This window comes from Cygnus atratus, chromosome 1 (genome assembly GCF_013377495.2).
Source record: "Cygnus atratus isolate AKBS03 ecotype Queensland, Australia chromosome 1, CAtr_DNAZoo_HiC_assembly, whole genome shotgun sequence".
Taxonomy (NCBI): domain Eukaryota; kingdom Metazoa; phylum Chordata; class Aves; order Anseriformes; family Anatidae; genus Cygnus; species Cygnus atratus.
The window spans coordinates 123884936-123901554 of NC_066362.1; positions in this window are offsets into that span (position 1 = coordinate 123884936).

Consider the following 16619-nt stretch of genomic DNA (forward strand, 5'->3'; position numbering starts at 1 on the left):
AAAGAGTTGCGGTGAATGGAGTCAAATCCAGTTGGAGGCCGGTCACTAGTGGAGTCCCCCAGGGCTCAGTGCTGGGGCCAGTCCTCTTCAATATCTTTATCAATGATCTGGATGAGGGGATTGAGTGCACCCTCAGTAAGTTTGCAGACGACATCAAGTTAGGTGCGTGTGTCGATCTGCTCGAGGGTAGGAAGGCTCTGCAGGAGGATCTGGATAGGCTGGACCGATGGGCTGAGGTCAACTGTATGAAGTTCAACAAGGCCAAGTGCTGGGTCCTGCACCTGGGGCGTAACAACCCCAAGCAGCGTTACAGGCTGGGAGATGAGTGGTTGGAAAGCTGCCTGGCCGAGAAGGACCTGGGAGTATTGGTTGATAGGCAGCTGAATATGAGCCAGCAGTGTGCTCAGGTGGCCAAGCAGGCCAACAGCATCCAGGCTTGTATAAGAAGCAGCGTGGCCAGCAGGTCTAGGGAAGTGATTGTCCCCCTGTACTCGGCTCTGGTGAGGCCGCACCTCAAGTACTGTGTTCAGTTTTGGGCCCCTCACTACAAGAAGGACGTCGAGGTGCTCGAGAGAGTCCAGAGAAGAGCGACGAGGCTGGTGAGGGGTCTGGAGAACAAGTCTTACGAGGAGCGGCTGAGGGAGCTGGGGTTGTTCAGCCTGGAGAAGAGGAGGCTCAGGGGCGACCTTATCGCTCTCTACAGGTACCTTAAAGGAGGCTGTAGCGAGGTGGGGGTCGGTCTATTCTCCCACGTGCCTGGTGACAGGACAAGGGGGAATGGGCTAAAGTTGTGCCAGGGGAGGTTTAGGTTGGATATTAGGAAGAATTTCTTTACTGAAAGGGTTGTTAGGCATTGGAATAGGCTGCCCAGGGAAGTCGCTGAGTCACCATCCCTGGAGGTCTTTAAGAGACGTTTAGATGTTGAGCTTAGTGATATGGTTTAGTGGAGGACTTGTTAGTATTAGGTAAGAGGTTGGACTGGGTGATCTTGGAGGTCTCTTCCAACCTAGACGATTCTGCGATTCTGTGATTCTGTGATTCCGTGATTCTGTGATCTGAGTGATTTAGTAATTACTCTGAGGCTGTACAAACCCTCAGAGTTCTCAAACTATATTATAATTTGCGAGCGCAACTCAAATCTGCATACCCTTCACTGGTTTTATTAAAATAGATAACCAAGTAAATACACAGTTAAGAAGCTTAATTACCAAGCTAAAGCACTGCAATTTTATTTAGCTAATTAGGGATGGAACAATGCAGTGGTAACATTAAGGTCAGAATTAAAGTAGACTCAATCAGTCTAAGGCTTGAGCCACCAAAGTAAAACAAAAAGTAGGTATGCTGAATTGTGAAATTGACACTGAAATGCATCACTTTTCAAGAAGAGACCATCTTGGTGAGCAGGAAGTCAAGCAAGAGTGGCAAGAGCTGAGCATGGATGAACAAGCAACTCCTGAAAAAGCTAAAGCATAAAGGGGAAGTATGAGAGACACGAAAGCTGAAGCATTTGCTCCTGTTCCACACAGGCACAGTCCAAGGGTTCAGGATAACAGTTAAGAAAGACAAAGCCTATGTGGAGTTGAATCTGGTGAGTGACATGAAGAGCAGTATAAAGGACTTCTGCAGACACATCAGCAGCAAAAGGTATACTAGGGAAAATATGGGGCTGCTGCTGAGCATGTCAGGGCACCTGGTGACTAAAGACACAGAAAAGTAGTAGTTACTGAAGGCCTTCTTTGCCTTTGGTCTTCAGCAGTCCCAGGCCACTGAGGTGAAAAGGAAATTCTCACAGAATCACAGAATCATCTAGGTTGGAAGAGACCTCCAAGATCATCTAGTCCAACCTCTGACCTAACACTACCAAGTCCTCCACTAAACCATATCACTGAGAACAAGAAGTCTGACAGAAAAGGAATTGGAGATCCCTGGTGGACGTCAAGTTTGGCATGACCTAGCAATGTGCCCTTGTGGCAAAGAAGGACAATGGCACACTGGGCTGCATTTGGCAAAGTGTTGCCAGCAGGTCGATGGAGATGATCCTTCTCTACTCAGCAGTGGTGAGATACATCTGGAATGCTGGGTCCAGCTCTGAATTCCTGAGTATAAGAGAGACATTGATATAATGGAGCTAGTGCAGTGCATGACGAAAAGATGATTAAAGAACTAGATTTGTCATGTGAGAAGAGGCTGAAAAAAATGTGAATGCTCATCCTGGGGAAGAAAAGGACCAGGAGGATCTTATCCATGTGTATAAATCCCTGACACATAGGAATAAATACAGACCCAGGGTTTTCCCTTTGGTGCCCAGTAACAGAACAACAGGCAATGGACACAAACTGAAATATAAGAAATCCCATGTAAAGGTAAGAAAGGATAAGGATGATCAAACACCACAGTAGGTTGCCTAGGGAGGTTGTGGAGTCTCCATCCTTGGAAATATTCAAAACCCAGCCAGACACAGCCCTGAGAAACCTGATTTCACTGACTCTGTTGTACTAGATGATCTCCAAGAGTGAATTCCTGACTCAACTATTCTGTAAGTCTGTGATTCTGTAAATTAATGATTTTTTGAGTCCTATCTTGCAAAACTTTTCATCTTTTTCATTTCACTCTAAGATCTCAGATAAGGTTCTAGCTAATAAATTGCAATAATGGATAAAGAATATAGCAGTGGGCAAAGTAAGGGAAAAGTTTTGAGACTCTAGCAGAAAATGTCTCTTAATGAGTTGAGAAATACATGTTTATTGGTTGGGATTCATCTGACCTTTTTTGGTGTCTACATCAACTCAATATGAAACATATCCTAGAATCCCTAATACTCTCATATTGGTTACACAGCACAATTTGGTTTTGTGTTTTATCAGAATAAGTGGAAGATAGTTTTCGAAATGATAGGTTTACATTCTTTCTAATGTTAACAGTTTTGGATTTATCATTCAAATATGAAAATTTCTCTACCTCCAGTCCTAAAAGAACTCCTAAAATCAATTATTTCCTTGCAGGCCTGTCACAGTCCTTTAGAAAATGTTATCTATTATTCTTCTCTTCCTCACTGTCACTCATCCACAATCCCCTGCTTGACTGTAGGGCTTTATTTTATTTCTTCTGTTTGTTGTCATTATTCTAGCAAGTTTTGGGGCATAGAAACGGGAAGTAGTTGCCAAAGAGCAAATAGAAGTACTGAATCTGCTATGTGAGCTATGTGAGGCTCTGGGCCCTTTTACAAATCCTAAAATGCAATGAGCTGATAGCCTTATTTGTCTCATTGTTGTACACAGTTCCTAGATGATATCATAGAGCTGGTGATGGTTATATAACCATTCAAAAATGTTCAGAAACTGAGTAGCTGTATGTAGTAATTCAAGATTTAAATATTCCATACAAAAATATTTTACCCATTTTGGTAGATGCTAACATTAAGTTGTACTGTTGATTTTGATTTTTCTTTTATTTTATCCAGAAAGACAAACTGGCTGCTAATTTAAACAGTTCATTGGGTTGTCAAAGACAATTATGAATTATACATTGGTGCACTGTCAATATATATTCTACATATGCAGAATTGAATTTTCATGCACTGAATTTATATTTCAAAAAATTCTTTTGCATATTGTCATCTAACACCATGTTTCTCTTATATGAAAGGGAGAGTTGACATGTTGACATAACAGAAGATGTAGGCTACAAATTTAAGAGATGCTAAAATTTTTGATAGCTATGCAAGATCATAGGTATATTTGAATCTGATAGCTATACTTTTCAAAAAAGCTTCTCAAATTCACATAAGGTGATCTAGGATATGAAGCAAAACTCCCTGAATCTTCTTTGCATTAGAGACAGACTGTAACACAAAACTAATTATGGGAGTAAAATTACTTGTGTTAATCTTCCAATCTTTAGACCCTCAAACTCTGTATCATCAACTAATTATATTAAACCAACTCAGAAATATTTTTCTCTTGCTAATCTCCAGCCAGAGAAGCCAATAAAAGCAGAATAATTAACCATAAACAATTTTATTTGCCTGATTATATTTAAGCTTCAGTTGGACTGTTTTAAACAGCTAGCAACAGATGGATGCATTTTACTTCTTAACCCAACCCTGAAGGGCAGAACTAGCTAAGTGTTTTGACCCCAGCAGACATTATAGCTGATGATAGGAGCAGCTGAAGAAGCAGCTGAACTGCCAAAAAGGCAACTAACCAAAGAAAGGCAGAATATCTAGAAGCAGAAGAAAAAAAAATGGTCAGTAACAGGTTCAAATACCCTGCTCAATCAATTCTTTAATTAAAGAATAAATAAATAAATAAATAAATAATTTACTTTGCCTCCTTTCTTCTCTTGCATCTTTTTTTAATATTTTTTCTCATCCACTGCATTTATAAAAAATGTTTTGACCACAGTAAGAGTAAAAAGATGCAATCGGTACTAACAGCAGAGTATTCCAGGATTCAGCGGAAAGGAACCATAAGACCAGGTTAGATGAGGATCTGGGCAACCTGATCTATTGGGTGACATCCCTGCCCATGGCAGGGGGGTGGGAAATAAATGATCCATTCTGGTCCCTTCCAACCCAGGCTATTCTATGATTCTATATGTACAGTTACAAGTCCTCACTACATTTTAAAACTTTGTAAATGAGATTGAATGAATGAATACATTATCACTTTAAATGTTTTATTATAAACTTTGAATTAGAATTAATTTATTTTTTTTCTGCCATCAACTAAATATGTCTAGGTATGAAATGAGTTTCACATAGTTTAAGAGGTGGAAATAAAAGATTTTGTACTGCATAAGTATGTATTCCCAGCTCAGTGTTATTTTTCCTCCATTCTCCAGCTTAGTTTGACTGTTTCTGTCCTCTGTGTATATTCATTTATCTTTTTCTTTGTTTTTCTTACACTCTTTCACCTTGTGCATCTTCTGCACTACCACTAGACGTAGAAATGAGCCAAAGATTTTATTAGATTAGCAGTCTTACATGTACTTGGGGGGGAGTGAAGGGGGAGGTAAGAGATTCAATTTAACAACAAGAAAAGGATGAGGTATATAACTGATTTTAGGATCAGCTCTTCTCCCCTAATTCTAGTTAAATCTCAAAACTTAATAATTTCCCAAGATTGACTTAATATTTGATATTTAATATTTGATACCTGACTTGGACTTGGACTCCCACATTTTTGTTTACACTGAACCTGAGCTGGCTCAAAACCTGTCTGTAATGAGTCCTTTATTCTTTGAACAGAGGATGGAATAAAGATTTATAATCTTCCTTGGCTAGTTTTCTCTTAAAAACAGTTGCTTAAGCCAAGTTTTGCTTTTAATTTTCCCATCAATTCAATCAAACAAGTCAGAATGAAAACCAAGGAGCTGCAGCCAAAGCTAAAAATAATCCATCATAATTCCACCGTTCTAGTCAAAATTCCCATGTAGCCCCCACTGGAATATGAGCCTGGTTTGTTATGACAAGAGAAGGTAGTATTAAGTGTCATTTAAAGTTATGAGAGATACATTTTAAGATTTTAAGTATTATTTTACACTTTCTGAAGAAAAAAAAATGCAGATCACTGCAATTCAGAGAAGCCAAAGGTAAAATGCAAATGACTTATTTCTATGATATTAATTGTTCCACTTTCCCTTTTTTTTCTCCAAAGCCTAGATAGATTTAAACACTATTAAAAAGAAACATACTGTGGACCATCCATAACACAATGGAAAAGGAGCTTGATTTCTCTAAGAAACTTGATTTCTCTAACTGTTGCTAGTAAGACCACTCATGCCCAGCTATCTGCTGCCCTGTTCCTAGTGGTTCAGCAAGAATCAGAAGAAAAAAAATGTCCTAATCCATGTTTTAAGAGAAAAACTGGGGGCTGATTCTGGCCACTAATTGTTTTCTTTTTCCCTGACTTCATAATCCTAAAAGTCTGATACCACACAAATTGAAGAATAACTCTCACTTCTGTCCTTGCTACTTGGAAGAAGTTAACATCCTTCCTGGTCTCCTTAATTTTATTTTCTTCACTGAGTGAAGAAAGGGAAGAAGATTATTGTAAAAAGGTCAAGAATGTTTACATTTTTTACTTATATAAAAAATGTACTTACTTTTGGTTTTAAACAAAGTGAAAATAACTATTTCTCTTTTTTTATAGTAATGATTAGAATGAGGCTTGCTAGATTCAACAGAAATAACCCCAAGCTGTCTATTTAAAGAAAATGTCCTTTATGCAGGCCTATTCCCTTGTTCTCTGGGATCCATGCAGACTTCACAGGAAAGGATTCACTTCATCTGTGGAGGGGAAGGGGATATTTTGTCATTCTGGGAAGGGAGTGAGTTTTCATCATTTAATGAAAACCACATTGAGTATTACTATGTGGAGTAAAACTGCCAATACTTTGGACAATCTGTACTATCAGGCAGCCTTTCCTGCTTATATATATGCATCACTAAGATCTTGCTTCTGTGAACTATCATATATCCTACATATACACGCCTAATTCTGAGCACCTTCAGCTTTCCCTAGCATCAGAAACAAAGATAGAAGTCAGCAATTCTTGGCAAATCCATCAAGAGGTCAGGGATTTTTTCATGCCAAGTAACTGTAGAAGTTTCCTGACACCCAAACAAAACACTTCCATTCAGTATTCACAACCATGCCTTGCTTTCCTTAACCAAACACTTGGATGAGAGAAGAAAGTCTTACCTTATCTTCAAATTAAGGTCGGTGCCTGCACCAACCATCTTCCCTGATGCAAGTGTTATCTTCAATAGAACTCTAGTATATTTATTGCTCAAATTAAGCAGTCCATTTGAGAGTTTCAGGCAGTTTATTGAAATGGAAAGGAGCTTAAGTTTTGTTCCCTCTGAATATATGTTGTGTAATGACCATTCCCACATTTCCAAGTCAAACTCATGAACAGAATTATATTTCATGTTCCTTTTTTTTTTTTTTTTTTTTTTTATTCTCTCCTACTGATGATTTGGTCAATTAAGACTTCCAAGTATTACATCTCTTAGAGAGTTAGAAAAGTATGAAATTGCCTTATAGTAGTGACAAGGATGAAGAAATCTTTCAGAATCTTTACTGTGGCTCTAAATCTGAGGTAAAAATTAAATAAAGCATATACTATGAGCTAAAAGCCAAACCACAAAGTATTTTAGTTTCACACTCCTAATTATTTAATAGTCACTGTTGCAAAAGGATTTAGGTCAGAATCATGATCTGAAATTTGAGTTGTAATTTACCTCATCTCATAATCTAAGAGACAGTTAATTAAATTTACTTTTTCCCACTGGCATTTTATTCAGTCCTACCTTTTCTGTATCATTGTATTTGGGAAGGGTTGAGACAGAAGGCAGGTATGCTGACCTGAAATAATTGAAATAATTTGAGTATTGCTTATGCCCTTCTTGTTAAAAGTGTTTCTGCATAACAGCACTGGATTAAAATGCCTGCTATAGGTGTATGCTGATGTAGTCCAAGAGCAAAGCTGTTTCAGGTAATAGCAGAAAGGCCACACGTATTTTGATTAGTAACTTTCCAATAGAGACAAAAATGATGCTTTTATTAGGCCATAGAGAAAGTACTTCCACATCACATGGCTGATTTTTCTATTCCAGAAAATGAACAGATGAAATGAACCTCACTTTTAAGTGATGCACCAGCAAGAAGACCAAGAGTCTATCAAGGAATACTGTGATCAAAACAGACCTCAATAAATCACCTGAATCCTTAAGACCTTCCTAAGCTTAATTATCTATTTCCTGGTGAATTTATGAACAGTTAACAGACTGAGTCTGGTTCAGTGAAACATGTTTTCATTTATGAAATGTAGGATATCATGGATATATTTAAAACACCTATGTTTTTTAAGACCTCAGGCATATGTTCAATTTAGTGTTGTGCATTTACACTACAGATATTAAATGTGGAATTTATTTCTCCTTGTTTGAAACACACAAGGTGGGGTCATGGGATAATTAGGGTAATTAGCATAGAGTAATTAAGTCACTTTATGATGTATAGTGAGCTATGAAGTTTGGTTAATAAGAATATCCTTTTTGTCTATTCCCCAAAGCTTAAATTAAATCATAAGGTCTGGTTCACACCAGCAATAGTCATCTTTGGCTTTTTATTTAGTCAGTAGAGAGCAGTAAGTGTGTTTTCAGAGATCAGTTTGTGGGATCTTTGCTCACATAAATCTCACCAGAACAGACAAAGTATTTTTTCTGACCTGTTTTCAGGCTTTGCAACATTAATTGGAATCAAACCAAATCCTTATTAATCCCTTGCTCTGTATAGTACTTTTCCGTAGAAAGTAGGAAATTTTGATTATTTATTTCATTTCTGTTGTGATTTGTTTTATTTTGAACATTGGCCCATTTAAGTAAATTGTCTCACTAAAATATTCAGGGATGGATGCCAGAGACCAACTCATCCAATTGCATTAAATGAGAGTCAACCTTTTCTTTGCTTAACTAATTAAATCAAATAACACCTGCAAGATATATCTACCCTTCAAAAAGCAGTGACTGATACTGGGATTCATTTGAGGACTAGCATCAAACTTCAAGGTTTTTCAATTAAAACATGAAAAGCTACCATGGTTCTCTAAAATAGGAAGATCTTAAGTGATTCCTTCCCTAATAGATATGGGAAACCATATGAAAATCCAGCATAGTGTGTCTTAGTAAATGGACATTTCCTTAATTTTCCCATGAGAACAAACCCTGTTAAATGAATAAACTTTAATTTCAGAGATAAATGTGCTGTAAGCACATCAATGACTTAGTGGACTTATACTTGCTTTTTAAAAAGTAAGTGGATGTCATGAGCCTCACACCTAGAAAATCAAAACCCCAACTTCCACCCTCTAGTGGCAGTGACCTCCCTCACAGTGCATGGAGATGGAGACAGTCTCAAATCTAATTTTGATACGAGTTGCAAATGAACTGAAGGAGAAAGTTAGTATCAAGTTAAAACTAGCCTAAGAAGCAATTCTTTAAATTATCTTGATATGAGAACTGCTAATAGTTGGAATCATTCTGGTTTTCACTACGAGATGAATCATGAAAGGAAACAGTGAAATCCAGGTACTTGCAAAGTTACCTAAAATCAGCTGCCATACAATTCTGATACTATTCTAAAAGGATCTTAGCAAGACCTTGAAAGGCTACTTGTATTAATTTACTTTGCTAGTAAGAACCAATATTACTACAAAGCAATCTCACAATATTCAAGGTAAAGGTCTGTGGAATAATTTTCCAGATGTCTTCAAGTACCAAGAAAAAAGTACAATGACCTTTAGAGAGCCTTTTTCAAAGGAGGTTACTGTAAAGACACTGCATATCACTTAACTTCTATCCTAAGACAGATAAAGTAAGGAAATGCTTATAAAATATTTATTTTCTAGGTTGAAAGTCTTTCATTGTTCAGAAAAATTTGAAATAGTTTAATGTTTTCTTGTATACTATGTAGCACATGAAAATTCCTTCAGTGCTGTAATATATTTTTATTCACCTGGGGTAATAGCAATTGCTTTATTACTGAGGAGAGTTTCAAAAATCCAGTAGTGGTGCACATACATCATTCTCTCTCTGGATCTCGCTGTATTTTATATCTGGATCTGCATATTCATATCATTTTTTGAATAATGAATAAACAGAAAACTTTGTGCTGCATTAGTAAAAAAATGTTTAAAAATATCTGGATGGGGTTTTTTTTGTAAATTATTCTATAATGGTCACAAATATAACAGGAACTCCTTCCTCCAGTTTCCCATAACTGGTTCAGAAATCTCACTGATCCTGAATCTGTACTAGCCCAGTAAACCATCACTTGCTGTAATTTCAGAATGTAAAGTCTAATTGCTGATATATTTCATTTTCCATTTTAAATTCAAATGCAATTGGTAGTTCACAAAAGTCAAATACTCAAAAATTACTGATGACAAAGAGTTATGACAAGAATTTTGTGACCAACCACAACTGAAACTCTTGTCTAGCATTCTTGGTCCTTTCAGTTTACTACAAATCTGAATTTTAAAACACTGCACATAAAGGAGCTATCTTACCACCTAAAGCGTAACAAAACGTGGCTGGAGCTCATAGCACATGTTCCTGCTGTGGGCATGCACGCATATACCTTCATATTACTTTGTTCCTAAAGATAAAATATTGGTATAGGTATCTAGAATAATATATACATGTAAAACCTCACTTGCCAGAAACTAGAAATCAAACAAATGTATGTGGTATAGCAAAATCAGCTATTACCAAGCCATTCTCAGACTGTGGCATTTTCAGAATGTCATCAGTGACTGAACTCTATTTTAAACCATAATGTTTATTCATGAGCATGATCCTACACAGACTTGGTACAGCCTTCCAACATTTTGGATTGTATTAAAGTTAAGATAAGTCTGCTCTATTGAATGTTAATTATATGTGGTTCTTGCACACTCATAAATATTTATGTGTTAAAGTACACTATAGACATGCTGAGAAACCAAACGTTTCATTGAATAACTGAAAAACAATGTATAAGCTTTAGGTGAAATACTTGATTCTCCATTACTTTGTTTATTCTGTTCCAAACTATGAGATATATTAAAGAACAAAAAAAAATGTGAATGAGTTATGAAAGCATCCTAAATCACAGAGAATCCAAGATGTTGAAAAGTAACATTTTTACCTAGAACATGTGTACTGATGTAAACCGATACTGTACATTTTTTAGGGTTCATTAGGAGGGCTTTCGATTTTTGAGATAAACAGGACCTGTAGCACTATTCAAACAAGTGTAATGTCAAATCTGTGATGATGTAGTGGCTGATTTTCTGTAAACCAGGAAGAATTCAAGGTCCTTTGCAAATAGGACGGGAATATTGACTCTTTGCAACTATTCAGCTTTTTACCCATCACACAGGACTGAAGAGGAGCTCTCTGTGGAACCCTAGGGGGAATTGCAAGATCTGGAGTGACACCAGTGACACCAATCTTCTTTTTGGTGGAAGATTTTACTTTCTCTGTAAGTATTGCAACAAAGCATCCTACATGCTAGGTTTTACAATATGCTAGATTTCACTAATGTGAATGATTTCATGAAATACTCAAAACATTTCAGCATTTCATGCAACGACGGAGTGGAGTAGTTCAATCATGTAACAAAGTGCTTGTTATTTCTGTCATTTCACAAAATGGCTACAAATTTGAGTCATCCTACAAAGTCACTGTCTAAAATAGTCATTTTGCAGTGACAGAAAATTTAGTGCAGCAACTACTTTCACAATATAACTGAAATATAAGCTAAAGATGACACTATGGACACATTTATGTTAAAGCATATTGGTAAGATTTCAAAGAGGTAAAAATATCATCTCCTGTATATGAATATTTGTCTTTATGCACACAGGCATTAATGAATACACACTTAGGTGCATTAATAAATAAGATCCACCCTACAGTTGTAAAAAAATGAAGGATGAACATACACAGAACATGTTCACGTCATACTGTATGAAAGATTTCTGGACATACAAAACTCTCTGCCTGTAACTGGATAGTTGACCATTGAGTGAGGAAAAGTGATAATTTTTGCCACTTACATTTCATATTTAAATATATGACCAGAGCAAAACGGGGGCATCAAGAGTTTTGTTGCAGCTACCATTATGAAATAACATCTTCACCTTCCATTTTATTGCACTGTGTTCTACCATTCTGAATATCAAACCATAAGGGTGAAAATCCTAAGTCTATAAAATAACTCTTAGATATCTTCCTTAGATACATTTTGTTGATCTTTTGAAAATAAACATAGGAAATTCCAAATTCAGACACCAACCAGAACAAGTTTTAATATAAAACAAAACACACAGTACATATGAAATCCCAATGTTGAAACTGCACATCAAATATTAACTTTTCCAACTTTGGGGAAAAAGAGGATATGCATTATAAAAAGGTTTTAATTATCTGAGCAAGTGCTGTTAATCGTTCTGGAGCTATGACATACTGAGATCCTTTGCCAGCAAAGCACTTAGGTATATTTTTTTCTCTAAGCCCAAAAGTAGACCACTGAACTATATATCTACCTGCCTACAAATGTTTAAATTAAGAAAATAGTCTCAGTGCAAATTTTGCAAATATTTAGTTCAGTGCTGTCTGTATAATAATGAACTGGATCATTTCAGCACATAAATGTAAAAAGATGTAAAATGAAATGGCAAATGGCAACCACAGCAGTATAACCACAGAGCCAACAATTTGAATTGAATGGCTCTTTTAGCTAAAATTAAATGTATTTTCATGCTGTTATGAATCCATTCCCTCACTATGCTGTCCAAACAACATGTAGTGAAAATAAGACAGTAGACCTCAAATCTCTGATTCACCCTTGATCAACTCATATGAGCTACCAGGGCTAATGCAGAAGCAGTTTGCAGTCTGTACTTGGAAGTATACACTGAATGGAATTTTACCATTATGCAGGCTTGTAAATTAATGTAGACATATAAGGTTTTTAAATGTACATTAAATCATAACAGATGCATTGTTTCCACAGCAAAGCAATTTAGTAAATGGTGATTGTCTTCCTAGGTCATAGGCAGAAAGGCTTTTCCATTAGGAAAAATAAAAAGGAGGGAAGAAATACTGAAAATAGGTAACTGATGAAGTTATTTTACAAGATAACTATGAGTCCATAGGTAAAATTGAGTGTACAACTCTGACCACTGACATTCAGAAAAAAAAATGTACTGAAACTGACAGAGGAAGATAAAAGAGTTGTTAGGACAGTCAAGTGCTTTGCATTTCCAGAGTAGGAAAGCTCAGCTTGTTCAGTCCAGGTTAGCTGTTTCAAGGGGATATGACTGTTTCATAAATATATCAGGAAAAGGAAACATCAGGCCAGGAAAATATATTTAAACAAAAGGTTTATTTTGGCATATGAAGAAATATGAATAGACAGGCAATACACTTAGACTGGAAATTACAATTTTTTTACCACTGGAGAAGTGAGATTCTGAAGCACAGAAGCGCTAACTGTAATGAAATTACGCACCTTTGTATCCAATCTTCTTCATGTCCCACGCATGATCACTTGAGCATCTCTTTTTTTTCTTTATTTTTTTTTCCCAGCCACGTGTGATGACTTCATATGAGCAAAACCTGACAAAGTAGCAAATCTAAACAATGTTACATCTGAGGTTTTTAGCTTTCTGGAAGTGACTATGTGGCAAGGTACCTAAGACACATTTGACTGGACTTTGTTACTTAGAAAATCACACCCAGCATTGTATTTTTTAGTTATACTTCCATACAAGTCTGATACCCTTTCAGATCACAAAATTAGCATTATTGTGATGTATTTTATAGATATACAAACAAACAAAAGTATGTAACGTACTTACATGTAGTTTATGTTGTTAGCCAGCTTTACACTACTGCAGGTACTACATTACACTGATTAACCATCAGGTAAGATTAAATAAATAAATAAATAAAACTTCTCTATTTCCAGCTTGGTGAATGGATTATAGAATCAAATATAATTAAATCAGAGGCAGAAAGGTGTAAAATTAATAGCTCAGGTTGAGTTTATTTTACAAAGCTCAGTTCAGCAGTTTGTTTTGTTTTCTGTTGAAAATGTTTAATCATTATATTATATCTAATAAGAAATTAATTGATTTTTAAGTTCTGTAAGCAGACCAAATCTTATGCATAGGCATTATTCTTAATTACAAAAGGTTACAGTTGATTTTTTCAATATACGTGACTATAACACAAAGTAGGCTTTAAAAGTAGGTCAATTTTTCATCACAAGTACAAAGCAGTGTTGTTCATCTTTCAACACAGTGTGAAAAATAGAATAATTTGTGGTGCCAAAATTCTGCAGTCACATGCCTGACAACTGAGTGAAACTGTGCATCTTATTACTATCAACCCTTTTTAGGATTGTATGTATGTCGATGTAAAAATGTCTTTTTTCACCGTAGCATTACTGTATCTCAAAACTGAATGTTTTCCATACAGTATACATCCTTAATAGCTATACATTCATAAGACCTTTCTTTTTTCAAAACTCTTTCATCAGCAAATAAAGTAAATGTATTTACACCTGTATTGCTTTCTTCATAGGCACATCCTAAAGAAACTGCATTTTAAATTGTCTAAATGATTAAATACATTCTCACATAACACCTGGTTTACAGTTAGTTGAGCTGATTTTCTCAAAAACTCTATAGGTAGAATTACTGAGTCCATGATAGATACTGGTTTGATAGCTTTTGTGTTTTTGTCTTTGTCTTTTTTTTTTTTTTTCCACTGTGGATTTATCTTGATGCCTAGAATGTTAACTTGTATTTAAACGATTAGTTTCTAAAAAGATATCTTTCACATACAAATCAAATTAGAGGAATTGCTTTTTATTTAAGATTTCCTCTAAACATCTCTTCACCTTTTTCCCTATCTTAAAACTACTTTTTAATCATGTGTTTACAAACACCTCCTGGAAAACCCACATGCACTGATTTCTCCATTCCATCATCTGGAATCACATTGTCTCCTCTCTCACAGGAGACAGAACACAGATTTAATGCTGGTTTTAGAGACTCTATCCACAGTTATTTAGACATTTTTCAACTGCTTTAGCTCTAAAGGAGTGAAGGAGTGGAAATGTCTACTTCATTCTCTAGGTAGTTTTAAGATTTAACAGATTTCCAAATTATATACGTTATTTACAAATATTTATTTATTTATTTATTTAGTGTACTGCAGTCTAAACACTGGCTCATTTAGGAACTTTTAGTAAAATTTAGCTAAGTGACTGTTTATGAATTATATTTGACTATATGAAGAAGAATTGTTGGGCCTGATTATGCATCCTATTAGAGTGAGCATAAGATGATGAAACTTCAGCAAATCCAGTTACACTACAAATGAAGTCTAAGAACTGACTTTCAAAGGGTTGGGGGTTGTTCATGGCATTATACAGAATTCTCTCAGTGATTTATTTTGTGGTATACCTGGAAGAAAATTTAATACCTGACAATCATTCCCATCTTGTATTTTCCTGAAAATGTTTGATAACTTCATGTTCAGTATTGTAGTGGGTTTACGTGGCAAGGCTTTGGCAGCAGGGGGCCATAGGGGTGGCTTCTGTGAGAAGAATCTAGAAGCTGCCCCATGTTAGGTAAGGGCCCCACAGCTGTCCAGAGCCGAGCCAATAAGCAATGTTGTTTTGCGCCTCTGTGAGAGCATATTTAAGACAGGGAAAAAAAAAAAACAGCCACACAGCAGCTGGGAGAGTGAGAGGAGTGAGGAACAGCCTTGCAGGCACCAAGGTCAGTGAAGAAGGAGGGGGAGAGGTGCTCCAGGTGCTGGAGCAGAAGTCCCCTGCGGCCTGTGGTGAGGACCATGGTGAAGCAGGTTGTCCCCCTGCAGACCATGGAGTACCACAGTGGAGCAGGGTTCCATGCTGCAGCCTGTGGAGGAGACCACGGTGGAGCAGGTGACCTGGCAGGAGCTGCTGCCCGTGGGGGATCCAGGTTGGAGCAGTTCGCTCCTGAGGGATGGACCCTGTGGTACGGACCCACATCTGGAGCAGTTCTTGAAGAGCTGCTGCCTGTGGGCAGCCCACGCCGGATCAGTTCAGCAAGGACTGCATCCTGTGGGAGGGACCCCACAGCACAGGGGACAGGAGTGACCGAGAAGGAGCGGTGGCGAAGAAGCGCTATAGACTGACCATAACCCCCATTCCCCCGTTCCCCTGCGCCGCTCGGGGGGAGAAGGTGGAAGAGGGTGGATGGGGGGGAAGGTGCTTTTGGTTTCTTTCCTTTGTTTCTCACTTCTCTAGCTTGTTAGTAATTAGCAATAAATCTTACTATCTCCCTATGCTGAGTCTGTTTTGCCCGTCACAATAATTCCTGTGCGATCTCTCTGTCCCTATCTCAACCCTTGAGCCCTTTTCATCGTATTTTCTCCTGTTCCTCTTTGAGGAGCGGGAGTGAGAGAGCGGTTGTGGTGGAGCTCAGCCACCCACCTGAGTAAAACCACCACAGCAATCAAGCAGCAATCAAGCAGCAATCAGTATTTCAGCCTTTTATAGTATTTGTAACAACTATTTTGGCAATCTGCAAAGTGACAAAGAATGCACAGTTCAGTGGTTGAAGACATTTCATTCTGAAAGGTATATACTGAGCCTCCAAAATGAGTTAGGGAGTTGGGGAGATAGCCTTACCCCTCCTTAATTGAAGGAGCTGTTCATTGGTAAATCAAGTCCAGGAAATAGCACTTAGAGTAACAAAGAAAGAGAGATAATATTTATTTCTGTCTGAGAAACCTCAAACCTATCTCCTCAGTAAATTAGAAGTAAATACGTTTAGGGAAAGAAGCCAAAAGATAGTTATTTGTTCTAAGCAACTCTATGGTTTATGAATAATATAACAGCAAATTCCTGCAGTTGTCACTATATTTCCTCTTTTCTGCAATGTATACGGGGAGATATGCCAAAGATCATACAGACAGAACAATATGAAAGAATTGAACTCGGGTTTTTACTCTCCATTGGCCAAAAGCACACCCTTTCCCATTTCTTGCAGATGATTCTTCCAAAAAC